General features: G+C 34.0%; 1 protein-coding gene and 1 long non-coding RNA gene across 3 annotated transcripts in view; one reads left to right on the forward strand and one right to left on the reverse strand.

The window, feature by feature from the left end:
* nemy (cytochrome b561 family member no extended memory) overlaps positions 1–19,501 on the forward strand; it is a 151,852-nt gene that overhangs the window by 83,599 nt on the left and 48,752 nt on the right. Inside the window, exon 1 of one of the 2 annotated variants that reach the window (XM_035370339.2) lies at positions 6,695–7,016. The exons of the other annotated variant lie outside the window; for it this stretch is intronic. The gene's annotated coding sequence lies outside the window, so the exon portion shown is untranslated. Of the gene's footprint in view, positions 1–6,694; positions 7,017–19,501 lie in introns of those variants that run through there. 2 annotated transcript variants of the gene reach the window in all.
* LOC118198611 (uncharacterized) overlaps positions 9,902–19,501 on the reverse strand; it is a 29,061-nt gene continuing 19,461 nt past the window's right edge. The window contains exon 2 of the long non-coding RNA XR_004759823.2: positions 9,902–10,199. This is a non-coding gene — a long non-coding RNA (uncharacterized LOC118198611). The remainder of the gene's footprint in view (positions 10,200–19,501) is intronic.

Below are 19,501 nucleotides of genomic sequence, written 5' to 3' on the forward strand. Positions count from 1 at the left end.
TGAGATGTAACATTAGATTCGATTATAGATTCTAGATTAGATTAATTTTAGTTATTACAAATATTAACATTAATTAAGTAATCTTGGTGCAAACTGGTAAAAACTGTAGAACATAATTACAATTTTAAAATGCTACGCTAGGATCCTCTAAGTAGGAGATCAGTGCACCCATTTAGCGTACACTTCCTGTTAACGAACGAAAATTTGAATCCTGTGAGTGACCTCTAAAGGGCTGTAACGAGAACGCTGATATTTATAAATAACTATGAAACTACTGTAGGCCGACATATATAACGAGGATTGGGGCAAAAGTCATGGCAATTGTTTTTTCTTGTAGATATGTGAACGGATCACAAAACATATATGTGTCATGTGGAAGTTCTGCAGGCATAGTGTATGCACAACAACAGATGGCTCTGTCATAGCTGGCTGTGTGGTAGCGAGGGCTCTGAAATCAGTCAGTTGATGAGTGTCGTGCGAGATGGAAGTAACCAGTTTTGAGCAGTGCGCTTACATCAAAATAGCAGTTCTCCGAAGGAGAAATGCGAGGGAATGTCACAGCGAATTAGTAAAACCCTTGGGAATAATGCCCTACCATATCGTACAGTAGCACGGTGGATAGGAAAGTTTCAGTAAGGACGTGTGTCAACCAGTGATGAGCAACGTTTGGGAAGACCGGTGAGTGTGCCGTTATCGAGCACCTCATGGATGAAGACAGACGATGGGAGTTACTGGAGTTAGAGAGGGCAAGTGGCATCGAGAAAAGCACGGTCCTCAGGATATTGCGTAAGGAGCTACGGCTACGCAAAATCACTTCGCGGTGGGTACCGCATGCACTGACGGAAGTTCAAAGGTGGTTGTGCTATGCAATATGCTCCGACCTCTTTGCACGCTGGCAACAGGACGGCGATCAATTTTTTTCATGAATAATCGCCATCGATGAATTTTGGGCCGGAGTATACAAACCAGAACTGAAACGTCAGTCCGCGGAGTGGCGACATCCTGGATCACCAAGGCAGCAGAAGGTCCGTCAGAATCCTTTCCCAGTCAAATTTATGGTAATCGTCGCGTATGACGTCAGGGGCGTCATTGTTTGCCACTTTGTTCCTCATGGCAGAACAGTGACCGCACTGTACTACAGGGACATCTTGGTACGACAGGTACGACGTGGCGTTCGGGATAAACGTCCGGATCTTGTGGACAGTGCAATAATTCACCACGACGATGCAAGACCACATAAAACAGAGTGTGTACAGCAGCTATTCCGACGTTGGGGATGGGAAGAATTGCAGCACCCACCGTACTCTCCTGACCTTTCACCCTGGGACTTTGATCTCATTTCCAAGATTAAGGAACCAATACGTGGTAGGTGGTTTGTAGCACGAGAGGACATTGCTAATGCTGTGCGCCAAAACAGATGACCCGATTCACATATGGTGCGGCAAATGCTGAGGCTTATGGTATTCAGCGCCTTCCACATCGTTGGCAGCGTGTGGTGACAGTAGCAGGGGACTACATTGAGGGTCTTTAGGCCCAGGTTTGTCATGTCAACTTTATGTGTATTGCGTTAACATTCTTTTGCACGGTGAAGGCCATATTGCCCTGTATACTACCTTAATAAATTGGTGTATTACGATATTTCAGTGCTATTCATTGTCCGCACATGTAGTTAAGACCTTTCCTTTCATCTGTATATGTCACATTTTCCAACCGGACTGGTATCTTCAAGGGGAAAAAAAAGTTGCCATGACTTTTGCCCCAACCTACGTATATAATAAAAGACTTGGAAATATTAATGGTGTAGAACGTAGAAAGTTAAATCGGTAATGAAAAGCAAGAATTTTGATGGCGTAGAATACTGAAATGCCGATCTACAATGACCAGGAAACTTGCAGCCGAGGCAGATAAAATCTTCGTTTTATTTCAGTAAACGTGTTGTGGCCGCAAACAATTTGGCACATTATTTGTGCCCTATTATCAAAATGTTTACATTTTTGATAGATGTGCAATAAGAAGAGAGCAGCAGACTGCAGTCCAGCTAGGCCGAAGAGTAGAAAGCATATGCTTTATGTTCAGGAAGAAATCTTAATTCAAAGTGAGTTAGTTTGCGTTCTGCATTTTGATTGGATAATTTATACTGCTGTAAAATTATTGGTTGTTTGAGTTCAGTTCCATTTACATCATCAGAATTATGTAAGAGTCATTTGACATGGATTAATCTCCAAATGACGCAATGGAAAGAGAAATTACTATTTTTAGAATAGAGAAGGGAAATTAGTTTACGTTGCTAATTAAAATTATAATTTATCTTTTGCATAGTCTTTTCACAGTTTTAGATTTTTCTTACACACATATATATTAGATTATTGTATTTAGAAACATAATTATTCTAAATATTTCCGCGCAGTATGGTGCTGAAAATGGATCAGTATAGACAAAAAGCAAGAAATTTAAAACCAATTTTTTTCTAGTTTTTGTACTTTTTCTGGTTTTAGTTCTTTCTTATTGTTAGGTTTTTAGTTTCACAATTTAGTTCTTATTTTGCATATTTATAGGGTATTCTGAAATTTATTGGTATTGAATTTCACTTCTTTTGGATCTTTGTGTAAGATTGGTTCTGAATTTCTAACTTTTTGTTTATATTAGATTACTGATATATTGAAAAGCATCAAAATATTATTAAAATGTTTTGGCTCAGTTTGTTACGCTAATAAGTAATATAATATTGGAATTTGAACAATTATTAAGAATACCATATGGCTGGCTACTCGTCGATTCTCAGTGTCACTGATTTAGTTTATTTTACTTATATTATATTGTAATATCGTAGCTAAACTAGAGTTCCTTGGAAGCTAGAATACTGAAAATTTCAAAGCTCCAATTCAGAACAGAAAATATAAAACTAATCTAATACTAAATAAAATTAACATAGAAACAACTCGCGGAGTTGGTTTGTACTATTTAATGCTCATTGGCGTATACTAGCAGGCACGTATTAAGTACGGCCGTAGGATACTAGATTAATAGCAACAATGGGTGGCCGAAAGGCAGAACATGCTCTCCTCCTGAAGTAACACAGGCTTCATCTTAAATACTCGTTTCTATCTTATTTGTATAAATCGTAATCTTGAAAGTATTTTTTATATAAAAAGTGTATTAAAAATAAATGTACTTTGAATATTTTTTAAATGCAGTTCTTTTTTTCCATTGTTAAGTTGCGCAAGGGTAAATCCCAAACGTCTGTGAGGTTATAGCCCTGTCATTCGCAATAATCTCATAAAACTAAAATAATTTTTCAAGACTCTTTCATTTTGCGAAATTTCCTTTGTTGATGGAAATAGGGGAGTGTTATTATTTCCTACTGTTGATGTTCAAATTATTCACATATGCACGTTCTTCCTTAAAATGGCTTGTAACGCTTCGTTGAAAAGTGTTTCGTGCCAAATAAACGCCCGAATCTCTCACGACTGACTGAAAACACTATTGTACTTGAACAAGATTTTCATTTATATTTACATGAAGAAACTTCAGTGTGGACGTAATATGGAAACAATTTAAGCAGACTTTTGAATGGGATTCTTTATAATCAAGAATAACAGAACAATTCAAAAGCGAAAAATTTAAAAATAGGTCTTTTTCAGTTTTAATTTTCATTTTTCCTTTGCGAAAGAAACAGAGAATTAATTTAAAAGGCATTGGACCTAAATTTGACATTCGTTATATTAGAAAGAATAAAGATTTTATATAGATACCTCTGAAGGTTTGTACAAATAGGTGCATGTTAATATTTAAATCCAATTAAGTGCTTACTAGAGAAGAACGTGCCGTTTAACTCTCATTCAGTTTTATTCAGATTATACAATCCAAGCATGAGAATATAATTAATTATCTTAAACATCATTTATAAGGTAAGGCATAAATTTTTAATCTTTTTTTGTTTACCAATCCCTTTTCGAGATGTTTTCTAATTCAGCACTTGCAGAAATTATATTTTATATGTCTTATGTGTAGGATTTGCGAATTCTGGCTGAAAGTATTTAAAAACATTTAGGTATTTATTGCATTCGCTTTTCATCAAATTGTTAATTAAAACTCGTCACGCAACACGGAAACAGAAGGGTACCAATTAAAGACTCATTAAAGCATTTATAGATCTGACAAATCTTGCAAAGATTTCAAACCGTAACACGTGCGGTATTATAGTACATTGAAAGAACACACTTCTTCAGCTAATGGATATCACATTTATGGTCATGTTTTTATACCAATAGTTTATAACTTCATTCCGTTGGAACAGAAAATGAATCTACATATAGCTTTGACCAATATATGTGAAGCCTCAATTGACATGATAGAATACAGTTCTTGTAAAGATGCATCTTGTGAAGATGTATTTGCATAATAAATTGATTATTTAAATGCTTTATTTCAAACGTGTTTAGGCAATCAAATTTTTCAAGCGTGCTCTTTATTGCTCGCTTAACCTTCCTATGCCCACTTACTAACTACTAACGCCTCGCCATCCTTCGAACTACTAACCCCTCACCAAAGAATATGCATTTTTATGTACCTAGACAAGAATTGTGTGTATACATAGACGTTCTTTAGCCTCACCCTCCAAATAACTCCTCAGCGTCCACTAGTTCGCTAGCCTACATTGAGATTATAGATTAAAAATACTACTGCAGATGAGAGAAATACAAATACCGACTGAATTTGAAATATCATATTCTTCCCAAGACAAATTATTGGCTAACTGAAATGCTAAATACGTAGTTGTTTGAAGCAGATCGATCCATTAGACATTTAAAACTTCAGTTGGTTATTCCTTAAAGAATTGATTTAAATGATGATGTTTTTAATCCTACTTGTTATCCTTTGCACTTTTTTATTCAATTTTTCCATTTGTTCTGCGCTTTAACATTGAAAAAAAAAAAAAGAAATACTTGCTTTTCAAGAGCAAAATTCAGGTGAGTGCGTTACTGACTAAAATATGACCTTTTGGCCTAAAAAAAAATATTTTTGATGTATTTGATTATACTATTTTAACCTGTTTATGAATTTAATCATCTGAATTCAGTAAACTATTTGAATACTGTCCATTATAATAAAGTTAATGAAATAATATCCTATTATAGAATCTGATGTAAAAAGAAAATTGTGTCTCTCTATTTGTTTTAAATGTGCGGGAAAATGTTATGATTCAAATGCTGATAGTATAGCTTTTGAAACATCAGAGGATGCCGCCCTTTAACTAGAATTGGTGTCGGGGATTACACAACTACTGCAAGAAGTAGATGTACTGTATTTATTAGTAATTATTTTTAATCACTTTTTTCAAAACAAAATAAAATGATTAATTGCAATTGTTTATGTTATGGATATTAATTACGATTCATGGCCGATAATGCGATATTATGATTATGATTGATTATATGAATGATTACAGCCGTCTTCAGTCATCTGTGAAAAATCAAATGGTAATTTGATTTTTAATATTTGTACGTCAAAGTTTCTACGCTATTATTAATTAAAATTTTTCCAGAACAAAATATTTTCTCCCTCCTTTCCGCATTCCTTCGTGGCGTAACGGTAGCACACTCGGCACATCTCGAGAGGTCCCACTTCGAGTTCTGGCGAGGGCATTGCTCATTTTTCATGTCTCCTGCTTCAAAATAACCTAATGATTCTGCTTCAGAACATGACACTGCTGTATATAAAAATGAGATTAACTGACATATTGAATGGATTTAATTTAAATTTTTTAAAACTTTTACTTATTTATTTAATCTTTAATGTGTATCCATTGCATTATGTAAAATCGAAATGCTTTTAAGAATACTTGCGCTATTTATAAGAAACTGAAATGAACTTTAGATAGAAACATTGCTTGTATATTCGACATGAAAGCACCTTAATGTATTTCGACAAAGCTAAATGATACGTTATATTCCAGCACCATTTTTTTATTGCTTTTAACTTTTAGTTTCTTTATGTTGTTTGGAATACGTTTTCTTACATTACTAATGATGTTTAAACGGTTTTTGTCTACCTGAAAGGTGGCTGTTATGTTTCGTTCCTGTGTGGTGTCAGCAACTGGATAGATGCTTAAAAAATCATAGTTTCCTATTAACTACTCTCTTCTTACGAAAGAATTTTATAAGAATGATTCACTTGTTCATTGCTATAGTCTCTGAGCTAAGGATTTTTAATTACTACCCTAGAATTATAGAATGATTGCAATAGAAACGCCTATCGTCTCGAATTATTCAAAGAAAATAAGCCTCAGACCATGTGCTCAATTCGGCCTGGATTGCGATTTTCCGTGCCTGGACCCTGATATTCTGGCAGATCTAATAGGTGACTGCAAGCTTCACCCCTGGCAAAGAAACCGCGAAAGGAGTAAAAACCGAAAGGCCGAAATGTTGCAGTTCCGGTTCCACAGCTGTCAGAAATTAAAATAGTAATAAGAATAAAAATTATAAAAGAATATACAAGCAATATTTTGTGAAAGGATTACCACGAAAATATAATAACTGTCCGATGTATTTGAAAGAGCAAGTCAAACTCGTTTGACTAGCCATTTTTTAATATGGCCTTGGACTAGCTTGCTCGAAGAGTAATTTATTCTCTCTCCGCCAAATTCGCGCGCTTCGCCATTGACGCCGCAAGAGTATGCTAATGAAATGATTCTGTCCGATCTTTTGTATGTTTAAATCTCTTTGCCTTGACTATTGCAGTGATCCTTTCATTATATTCGTTGTTACGACTGTGATCGATGATGGAATACGGAAATGCTGAATTTTTCTTCCTTTAGTGCGCGCATCACTGTCTTTCTGTCCAAAGATGTAACACTTAACACTGAAAACAAACCCTTTCTGACTAAACACATCTTCAGCAAACCGTAATTTCATGGCCATTTTGTTTATCATTATTTCTAGAGAGAAGTGGATATGACAAAATCTTAGTACATGCAGAAGATCAGGGTCATAATGTTCAAGTAATAACGGAATAATGTATGTATTTGTTTTAGCATAGATTTCTTGTAATAATTGATTGATTTTAGTATAAAGTATTGAATGACTGTGTTAATATAAGCTGTGAGAACTGCAGTTTCTGCTTTTCCCTTTTAGAACTTGAAAAACATTTTTCATGTGGTAGTGATTTTGCGTGTTAATATCACACCCAGGTCAAAAGGTTACTCCCGAAATGAAAAATAAAGTTGTAGCTAATACATGCGACAGGAGATACTTCGTTATCTCAATTTTAACAACGCATTACTTAATGTGATAAAATAGCTATATAAAACACTGCGTCCTCCTTAAAAATGTTGAGTACAAATTTTCAGTCATTAGGATTTTTATAGAAACAGGAGATATGACAAATGTGCAGTACCCTCGACGGGACTCGAACCTGAACCTCTCGAATACGCGCCGAGTGTGCTACCGTTACACCACGAAAGCATGCAGAAAGGAGGGAAAAAGTACCTTAAAAATTAAGTAATGTTTTTAAAATTAATAAATTAAACATAAGCCGTTTCTGATGTCATTTTATGAACCCTTTTCTAGTTCATTTATCAAAAAAATCCTAACTCACTTGTCTAGACATTGCCACTTGTGTTTGCATAAAAAATAAAATCCACGAGTTTTTCCTTACTTAAATTCTTGCTATATACTGTAGTTTACCACCATCCTCACTTCTCATAGTAGAGATGTGCAAAACCGTTCTTTTATGAGATATCGGATCAGAACCGTTAGCTCACTGAAATGAATCGGTTCTTTTTTTATGACTGTCCGCTCACTAACAATAACCCTGATGAAAGAGTCTGAGAACGAGGGATGAATCAAGAATGGCTAGCAATGAAGGCGTGAAGAGCGGAAAAAATCGAACGAATAAGGGAATCGGGATCGGTTAGCGAGTTGGAGCGATGAGGGAAAAGAATCGAACAAATACATGAATCGGAAGAATCGACCGTATTAAATGCTAACCCCTGAACTAATTACTTTCAATTGTAGTCGTGAGATTCCATAAAAAATCCTTTCTGTATAGAACTAACAATAAAATCCTAGAATAAAAATTTTTCAAAAAATTGGGAAACGATGAAAATTAAACTTACTTTTAACATGGAATGATAAACATACTTTTCTCCCCTAAAATGGGAATCGAACTTTCCTGGCACTGGACTAACAAGAGATCGGCTCCTTTTTCGAGAATCAGGCGTTTGTTGGCTCAGTAAAGTGAATCAGTTCATAAACGAATAGTAGTAGATCCCTATTACGGACAGGCTTCCAACAAGAGCTGTCCGTAAAATGCAAAGAACTACCACTCCGTTTTCTGGAATCGGAATAAATTCTCTCAGTAAACCGAATCGGTTCTTTGAATCAGTTCTAGAGAGAATCGTCTAATTCTAGTTTATAGCGCCACCTATTTATTTCTTTACTTTTGAATTATAGCAGAACACGCTAGGACTATATGCGTAAAGGAATAAACACCTTTATCAAGAACTTTCTAAAGGAAGCTAGCTCATAATTATGCTACATATGTGGAAAGTTATAAAAACACGTATTCAGCCTAATCTCTTATCAGATTTTGAACCTGGATCGAACTGCCAGTGTTCATTCGATTTAGCAAGGGTAGGCGAACATCGCATTATAACGAAGTAGAATTTTGTAGCTTTTTACGAGTCAATCTACTTCGAAGGCTGGAGAGTTCTCCAGAGCTGGGCGAACATTTACTCAACAGCATTTTAAAATAACTGGCAGCTTTCAAGTAAGATGATCGATACGTATAGCTTTCTTTTATAAATCAGCTACATTGTCGAATGAAACTGAAATTCGTGTTTTTGAACCATTTTATGTTTAATCCCTCACGATAGGAAATTTAAAAGTTACATAATTGCTCATTTATGGTAATTAAATTCATATAATTTCTAAAAATATTGTGTTAAAAATCAGTGCGCAAACTACATTTAATAAATCTACGGATGAAATTTTCAAATACCAAACTGAATTAATAGTAGAAAGAGGTAGCAACATTTACACTGGCCATGGAAATAAAAATAAATTTTAAAACACTGAAATTCATTTAAAAATATTAATATTCTGAATTAGGTTTTTTTTCCAGCTATACATCGTCTTCTGTTCACAAAAGCTTTAGACTGAGACTTACAATGTAGCTTTCCACTACTGTAAACAATAAAATTGTGAAAGTATTATCTCAATTCTTTTTCTAAATCTTAATTTTGTGAAGAATGAGTTTAATCTTCTTTGCCTCCCAACTAAAACGAAAAATGTTTATGCAAACTTGTTATTTCCTTGACCCAAATTAATGCGAAAAAAAAAAAAAAAAAAAAAAAAAAAAAAAAAACGCCTTTCGGAGCGCTTTTAATAAACTGTATAATTTTTCCTTCTTTAGCATTCAATCCTTTTTTCCTAAGAGCCGCAAAATGAGAGTAATCTCATTTACAAAGGCGTTAAAAACTGCCCTAATGAAGAATATATCAGAAGTATGTCAAGTTGAAGGTGGAAGTGCTTTCAAATCCGATTGCGCAGGATTATGGGTATTTAACAAGGCTTAGAATCAAAAAAGAAACTTAAAAAACGTCTTAACGTCATATATTATGTTTAAATTGTTAATTCCTTTCGAAAAGGGAGGAATATATTTTAAAAAAGCATAAGGATTTGCTTAGATGAAAGTAATTAATTCAATAATTAGAATGGAAAACGATTAAAGAATAAGTAACCTGCCAAAATTATGTTCTAGTTTATGTTTTTGCGGTTATTTTCCAATATCGCTTATCGTTTGGTTTTAAAAGCATTGTTAGTCATAGCTTTTGTATATTTTTTATGACAGTGCCAAATGATCAAAAGGAAACAACTTCATGAGTAATTAAAAGCTCATCTACTACTAAACTTTTAATGTGCTTGCAAAAAGCAGATTCAGGAAGGAAATTTTATGTCTTGAACAAGATTTTTCACAGATGGCTGTCATTTTGAGGCCAATTATGAACACTTCTTCCCAAGAGCAGGCCTCAAAATAGTATTATTATCTTTTCAGTGAAGATATTATTTTTAGGACCTTTAAAGTCTATGTAATGGAGCATGGCATAGAAAAAAATTTGTTCACTTAAAGAATGCTTTCAGTGTCATTCTTTACTCTTTATTTGTTTCAAAAGCCCTTTGATATGAGTCTTCTATGACCTAAAAAGAGAGAAAAAAGGGATATGTATATCTCAAAAAACACGAATTTATCTCATATATTTGTGAAGTTAAAAATTAATTCTTCATATAAAAAAATAAAGGAAAGAAAGAGACGACACTGAAGAGAAATTTTTGCTTCATTCAGTTTCTAATTTTATTTGTGAGCATTCAAACAAAAATGGCTTATAATTAATGAAGGCTCTTGAGCAATTAGAATTAAAGTTAATGGATATTAGGGTGTTTCATTTTGTTAGGCAAAAAATAAAATGTAAAAGTTTTGCTGACTTTGCTTATTCCCGGAGTCTTAAACTTCCGAAAGACTGGATAATGTTTAGCGGTTTCACACTTTGATCAGTTTTGTAAAAGTAGGCGAAAAATGTGATCTTTCAATGTAAATTACTTTTATTGGGAAACTAGAAATCACAAACTTAAAATAATATTAAAAACTAGACGCTAAGAGTATTTAGTATGATAGGCAAAACGTATGTTATATTAATCAACTCTGAACGATGCAATCCCTTGTTTTGTTCGCTTAGCGAAATTCTTTCTGTGATGTTCGACTACCCTCAACAAGAACTGTTTTTATTCGTCCCTGACCGATTTGTTACACTATTTTGTCAGAACAAATCCTCTTTCTGCGGTATCACTGACCACATTAAGAGCTTTCACATGGCTTCTTAGAGAATCACCGCAGTATTTCTGTTACGTTGCGGATAACAAAAGAAATTCAAAGGACGTCTTTGTTTTATTAGTAACAAACTGTGGTCATTCCTTCAAAAACTAGGTTTTTACCCTTTAATCGTTTATTTTCCTTTTTACTTGCAAGTTTGGTTTTTAAATTTTTAGTTATATTTTCCTTATTAGCCTGATTAATATATTCGTCAACAAAAAAGCCAATCCTACGTTTATTTCTGACGGATACCAAAGGTGTCGCTTAACAACTGTGAGAATACATTTTTTGACGTTGCATCTGAGTAAGTGCTTAGAAGCTGTAACATATCCAAATTATTCTTTGAAACTCCTCGACTTTCTATTGCCTCGTACCAAAGCGAAGATATGTGAAGCTCCCAAAATGTGCAGCCCGTTGCATTTCTTTCAGTCCTTGTTGAGGAATATTCAACTGTTTAGTGAAGAGGAGAATTTTAAGTGCATACATTGCCTTTTCCATCCACCTTGCTTGTTGCAGAACGTCTGGGATCTTGAAATTAAAGTCGTTTTGAGACCAACCTCCTAGGAATAGGAGTGAGAGTAGTAATAACTCTTTGTAGTCTTCTCTTGAATCTTCTGTTTTTTTGGACATTGTGGATGCAGTAAACCATTTTCAATCGTTGTTCATCTAGTAACCTCGAATGTGATTTTTTTCATCCAGCATTTCGTATATGACTTTTTATGAAATGAAGCCCACAGACATCAGAACTTCCAAAAAATCTGGATGCTGTAGTATCAAAAGACTTACTGATGATATTGTCACGTACCCCAAATCGGTCTATTTTCCGAAGAACTACTTCAGCCATCTGCTCACCAGTGCATTCCAGGACAAGCATTCCAAGCATATGTTCAAATTCTTTGCTAGTTACTAGAATTGCACCTCTATCTTCCAAAGTTTTCACACTTCCATGTGCAACTGAAGGCAACAGTTTACTGTCCCAATGTAAGACCGAATGGGGAGGATTTTCAAAGCATGGCTCTTCGATTTTCTTTTTCATTTTACTTCTACTGATTGCCCAAGCTCTATAAACAGTAACTAAAGATACGTAAATTTTTTAAACATCATGACCAAGGCTCGTGATCAAGGAAAGAAATAGATGAGAAGCCTGTAATGTTCCTCAGTACTTTTATCTATGACAAATGTAGAGGAACCTAGTGAACCAAGTAGCGAGTTATCGCTGAGTTCAAGTATTTACGACAGAGTCTTGCTCCTTTTATTCACTTAAAGAAATAATAACAGATGGTCCTTTTTAGGTCTTACAGGAAAGTCTCCACTCGGGATTTTAAATCAGGATAAGAAAATAAGAAACTAATCTAATATTGAACTAAATAGACAGCCGAAGCTTGACACAAATACCTAACGTAGTTGGTCCTTTATTTAACCTAGCCGGCGATTATCAGTAGACACGTACAATATGGCCGAGGGTAGTAGATTCAAGAACGAAGTAGCCAGAAGGCAAATACGCGCCAGTAAGGACTCCTAAGCACTTTCTCTCGAAGTTAGTCAAACCTTCCTTAAATACTCCTTCTAACTCATTTGCATAAAACGCGATACTAAAAACGCAAGGAAACGAGAATACACAGTAAAATATGTTTGAACTTAAAATAACTATTAGAAACTTAAAATAACCTCTACAAGACTACTAGTACAAACCCCTTCAGTATTAGAAATTTCTCTAGTTTGAGATAAACGGGATCAATGTGTGCAACGCCTAATATTAACCAATCTTCTTGAAATTTGACATATATATCTTTTACATCACTGAGATTCGGAGCTTAAACAAAGTCATATGAAAATCACATCTTGAAAAAATGAAACACCCTAATTACTCCATCGCAAAGCTACTGAAGCTGGCGCTAACTTCCGATAATTTGTACTAAGAGACTCAATTTCTGCATATGGATTTATCATAATAATTGTTGTATTGGCCTTTACTAAGCTCTAAAGCTTACTTTTAATTGCCTTTGTAAAATCTGGAGCTCTTGCTCAAGATTTTGTTTCCATTTTTTTCCGTGATCATTCCAGATGCACGTCTATGTAGTTATGAATAGTTATAAATTGTTGCATATTTATGTACGGAAGACAACTTTAAAAAAAAAATTAGAGTAAGGAGTAGAATGAATTTGTTTCAGCATAGTTCTAGAAACGTTGCAATATCTGTATCTTTTATGTACAAATTATTTATACATAAGAAATACCTTAAAATTTAACTAGGTTTATGTTTAAAGGTGTTTATGCCACTTGCCCCAATGGTTCAATAAAGCAGGAGAGATTTTTCAATGAATGTAAATTTCAATTGACCCACAATGTCACATAGATCAGTATTACCAGCCTTTTTCTTGAATCGACGTCTTTTAAAAGACTAGTTTTCTTCATCGCCCCCTTGCACTTTTCTCTGTAATGTACAGCATACGACATAAACATAATATAAATAATTTCACGTAAATAACAATGCATTTACAAACATTGCATAATGCTAGTCCTACAAAATTTACAAACATTACGCTGATTCTTATTGTTTAACTTCTCCAATAAACATTATTAAGTTTCTTAACTAACAAGAAATTAAATAAAATAATTACGTTTGGACATTGATCAGCTTAAGTTTAATAATAATCCTGGAAAAGAAATGTAATATATTATTTAAATTCTTTTGGACACTGAATGGTTTAAATTTACCGCATTTCATATATTTACATAAGAGAGACACCACTCGCCTGCGAGATCTGGGCTATGGCCACCTGTTGTATAGTATACGGTATTGCATCAGTATAAAAATACATGTGTATCACATACACTTTATATTTACATGCATCAATATAAATCACATTTTTGATTCCGTTCCAACGGGGGCAAGTATATGATCCCATCCTCCATGGTCCTCTGTGATCCTGGATTCTTATCCTGGGTGCATGGTCCCTGATTATCCACGGTCCTGGAGTTTCATTCCTAAAACGTGACAACTAACGACAAGTTCAAAAATCGAAACTTCGCTAAATGATATCAGTGCCAATGAAACTTAGCCTTCGCTAAACAATATCAACGCCAATGAAAGTGCAAGACAATAATCTGAATTTTGAAGACACACATAAAAAAAAATTAAATACGATTAAATTTAATTAATTTTTTTGCCCCTTTGATTTTACTTTTTAAAACCAGTGGGAAGGGGATTGTTTGAAATTTTACGTATCTTAACTATTATAGAAGGATTTGAAAGTGATGAACTGGGGTAAATGTCCTGTTTACTTTTTGCCAAATCAAGCCCTGATTATCAGAACGATTGCCAGATTAGAACACTATTCTGTCTTTGAATGACGTTTATTATGTCTGCATTAGTCAAACGGAACTATTGACTGCCGGGTCACTCGCACTTCGTTTAATCAGAGCAACAGTGAGAGAGAGTGAGACAGGAAAAAGTTATTCAAAATTGACCTTGAACTAAGATTAGAGTGGAGTTACGCGGTCGCAACCGTGAGGAGTGTTAATTATTCTGCTTCTAAATGCATCTATTACCGCATGAAATTATCTAACCGCTGGCATGGAATGAAATTTTCTACCTCTTTTAAAGTTTACGCTTATTTGCATGTGATATTGCTGTACCGTATAACCTTCACGTATAAGTAGCTGTATATGGAAAATGAATTAAAGTTTTTTATTCAATAAAATTATCCATTATTCCTCAGCAGAATTTTTTTTTTGGGGGGGGGGGCAAGGACTCATTTCAAGGTGAAGGTGATTTTCATTTCAAGGCAAGGGTGAATTGTTTTAAGACAATGCCAGGACTCCCTAAATTGGAAAGGTTATAGAAACAAGTCTTTCAATGCAGTGATGAGGTTTAAGTAATAAGACAACCAGTCTGGGGTCCAAATATTTGTTACATTTGGTTCGGATAATCGTTCACCATCGTTTTAAATATAAAAACTGATGTTTGTTTATAAATTTATGTGTTCAGTCGTATATTATTTTTTCACAGCTGTGTGCCTCAATCATTGAAAACTTTAATTCATTAAAATGATAATAATATTAGCAATAAAAATAAAATAAAATTACAACATATTAAATGCGTAAAATGCGCAGGAAAAGTAATTGTAAGCCCAATGGCTACATTTTTACTCTTGAGCTCCCACAGAAATATCAAGCAACCAGAAGATAGCTAAAAGTGTTATTATGTCGCGTAAAACCAATATTACAGCAAAAATAATGCAGCCAACTATTTTGAAGTACTCGGGACGTCCCTTTAATAGAAATAATTGAATTATAGCAAAATTATCTCGGCAAAGGATTTAGTGTCTTACATTTTCTGCATCTAGAAACGAATGAATGTAAAAGGTATCACTGTTAGTTAAGAATGGAGACTCGAGAGCGACTGAATGATTAGATCACTAATTATGAGTAGTTCGTCCGAGTGCATCTGCCGGCAGATCACAGCATGAGGTTTTTATGTGTTTTGTCCATTTATAATGTGAAAAGAACCAGTTTTCTTTAGAAAGTCATCTATAAAGGTATCGCTTCCGGAAGCAAACATCTCTAGCCTTTTTTCCGTTATGAATTAACCAATTTATAAGGTATTTCTCTCACTTCCCTAGCATGCCTTCGTAGTGTAACGGTAGCACGCTGGGCCGGTATTTCAGAGGTCCGTGGTTCGATTCCCGGCGAAGGCGGTTGCATATTTTTCATCTTCTCTGCTTCCAATTAACCTAATGACTCTACAAATTAATTAGCTATGAGTTAAGAAAAAGGCATTAATTGTTTGACTGATGACGAATGTTCGCGTATCAATAATCACGGCAGAGAGAAATTCTTACTGACAGCTATTGCAGATGTTACATAATCTTTCTAGCCAGTTGTGCTTTGATATTTTTTCAAAAAAGTTTTAGCAACCGTTTCTTCTAACTAAAATCGTTTTAGAAAGAGATTCCGAACCAGTGATAACTGACTGAATTGACTATTGATTCAGTGATCTGATCTAACACTAAATGTATGTTTCATTGCATCTATCGGTTTTTGTCTCTCCCCTCCCCTTAGTGTACTGTGGTTTTTATAATATAAATATAAAAGTCATATCGGATAAAATAGAATTTCATGCTTTAGCTCCATTTACTTTATTTCCGTGAGAATTTCGGAGCTCGATGATAACGCGTGACTAAAAATGGTCGAAAAAGCTTTTTGGAATGAAGAATTGCATACATCTGTTCTTCTGTGCATATAAAGCTATTCTCTATAGATAAAATATTTGATCCAAAATCATTTAATGTTATATTCCTTCAAAATATAATTCAAAATATAAAGTAAAAAGTAAAATTGGGCTAAAACGGTGGTTTCAGGTCACTTTCAGACGTGTGGTATTTTAATATTTTTTTTTTCAGCCAGTGCAATCAACTATAGAAACGAGTATAGTTCTTAATAATATGTTGTTCTTTCTTTGTAGCAGCAGGGCTTTTAATAAAGAACTGTGAAACCTAACATGGAGACACCTCCATGAGACGATCACCTCTAAAAATCGCCTGTATATTTGAGAACGTTATGAAAAAACGCTAATACACCACCGAAGGTCATGTTGTTTAATGTAATTATCTCGATGTAAGACTATAATATTCGTAATTTGAAATTCAGATATTAATTTTAGGGAAGTTTCTATGTGTAATTAAATTTATATTTTAAATTAGGTATTGATGTAAGTATAATCATATGGGTTGAATGTGTTTTCTGTACAAATATTTTATACAGTAGAATTATAGTCTTAAAAATTAAGTGACCGTATAATCTTATATATTAAATATTTGTTTGGAAAATTTGTTTCTTATAGTCAAAATAATGTAAATAAAATGAGTAAACCTTTAACTACTCATTTAATAATTGAAAATATACTTTATTCATTGTGTTTGGTGCAATACGAAATTCAGCGTTGTAATTAAGTCGAATTTTATCCTTGCATCCTTTATCGTGTCAGGAATAAAGTTGCAAATTATGATCGTGAACATAAGCCATTGTATCGTAGCTATTAAAACATACTTCAGTCTCTGAGTCATTCATCTCATCAGTGTTTTCTTGCTGCTTGGAATACAAATCTAAAATATAGGCCATCTCATCAAATTAAAGCTTTCGCAATCGAACTCATCCGCCCACAGTCAGGTGAAGAAAAAAATTTCTCGATCAATTTCGGCTGTGCATTGTATGTTCGTCCATTCTCACTTAGGGTCAAATGTCAGTTCGTCCACCATTGTTATGAATCGATCCGAGCAATCGAGCCCTGCTGTTTTTGGTCAACCAAGAATGCTCGGGCAAGTTCGTGTCAAGTCATGAAAGGAGGGCAAAGTTTACGAATATGAAGTCTGAAAAATAATTTATTTTTTATTGTTATTATTTTTAATACGTTTTCGATTATGCGATCGGAATGATGACTTGCAGAGAATTCGAACTGTGAGACAGAGTAAGAAATGGGCTAGTTCTTTCTTTCTCGAAGAGAGCAAGTAAATAATTGGCCTCTGATGAGTTTATTTGTTGCCGATCTAACGGAAGCGAACGATGCATTGCAGTATTCGAAATGCCACTGCAATAGTATTGTCTAAACTCGAATGGTAAATTGGAGAACGGAAACTGTACAATCTAGTAGACGGAAAACTTAATGGCAAGTATATTTCCTGCTAAGAAATACATTTATCGCAAATGTCCGTTTATCCGCTTTGTTTGAAAAAGGCGTATACATACGGAGATTTACTTACATCTACGTAAGCTAACAGTTTTAATTTGTATCTCAGTTCTAATTTGAGAATGGTGGAATTCAGTCGGTTACACATTTTATCACAACTACGAACAGCCATTTTAGTTATGAAAATTTAAAAAAACCTCATAATTTCTTCTACGAAGGTCTTGGACTGAATATTAATAAAAGATGAAAATTAATAAAAGCTCTACATATTTTGCTTCGACAATTTATCGAATCCTGATATCTTTTTTCAAGTATTGTACGATACTTTAGCTGTTAAACAAATACAATGTTCGTCATATGCATATTACTAATATCTATTCTATAGCTACATATGTCCCCCCTCCCCATTTATTTGTAAATGTCTCTGCTATTGCTCTGATACTACCCGAAATTTTTCTAAGATTCGAAAATCAAAGAAATTACTCTTCTGAAACAAAAACAATTAGTTATTTTCGGTAAGTGAGATTATTTATTGTCTTTTTTTAGAAAGAGAAGGGATCTGTCTGTATTTTGCCGCTTCCTTGTATGGATTTTCATTAAGAATTATTTTATTTATCTTTTAATGCCAGTATAAAATTGCTAACGTAAGCATTTGTAACGTGCAAATGATATGAAAACATTAACACCAAAGTATAGTATCACCTCAATATGTAATCATTCGAAATGAATTCTTGACCACAGTGCCCAATTCAGAAAATAAAGCATACGAAGCTTACATCGCGTGTTTAAAGCAAACGTGATTTGCATGTTCACAGAAGCGCTACTAGTGCTACTAGCTCAAAATTTAAATAGATATCATCTTTCAGATATGTAAACACGCTTCCAAAATTTCATTTGTCTAGCACAACTCCTTCGTAGTGTTGGGATTTCCTTTTCCATCAGTGTGTTATGATGTTGTCGTTAAACGCCTTTTTAAATTATGTTGAAAGGGATATTAAATGCAGAAAATTATAGTGAAAGACTTTTATTGCAGTTTTGAATACTCCATGTATAGTTTTAGTCTTTTTAAGTATAATATTTGAAATAAGTTTGACAATTTATTGAATTTTTTTAAAATGCAACAATGGAAATTACAGTACCGTCATGTACGAAGCGTCCTGAATTAATTTTCTTAAAATACGGTAACTCTATACGTAATATGTAAATGTGCCACAACACGTTAGCTGTAAAACAGCAAGGAGCACTTTAGACTGCCTTTAGCTGTAAAGCTATTTTTGCAAATAAACAAATGAGTTATAACATAAACTGAAAATGGTTTGATCGTTCTTAGATTATAAATAAGTTTTTACGATGCATAAATCAAAACACTCGATTTATGAATATAAATGAGTTCGCAATTATGTTGCGACTCTTTTAAAACATTTATTGTATTTTTAAAAAAATCAAGATTTAAGTTAAAGGAAAAGAAAAGTCTAAGTACAGCAGTTTGTTATGTCTATTATTTTGACCTTGTATAACTACTACACCATGAATAATCTAATGTTTCGGAAATGGTTAAAACAGTGCTGAGAAATGTTTTCAAAAATTCCCTCCCTCCAGATTTGCTTCATAATATTAACTCCAGTGTTCTTATTGTCTGCTGGCTATGGTACATTGCTACTGCATCATAATAACAATCAGAGTTTTTTTTAAGCACCTAAATTTAATGAGATTAGTCTGATAGTTAGACGAGAAATGAGATCAAGTCATTTTGTGCGGGTTTTTTACCCAGCAATACAGTCAGTCGTTTTAGCCTGCTTTTCCGGTGTGCTCTTGCTCATTTCACACCTCGCTTCAGAAGCGGAAGACAAAATAAAAGAACTAAAAGAAGCTTAAATATCACTGATTATCGTTCTTTAATTATGACCTCACTGTGAACTAATTCCTTCGTTGTTAATAGAATGT

This window comes from Stegodyphus dumicola, chromosome 4 (genome assembly GCF_044657685.1).
Source record: "Stegodyphus dumicola isolate Sdum_Otavi_A_Nest chromosome 4, ASM4465768v1".
Taxonomy (NCBI): Eukaryota; Metazoa; Arthropoda; class Arachnida; order Araneae; family Eresidae; genus Stegodyphus; species Stegodyphus dumicola.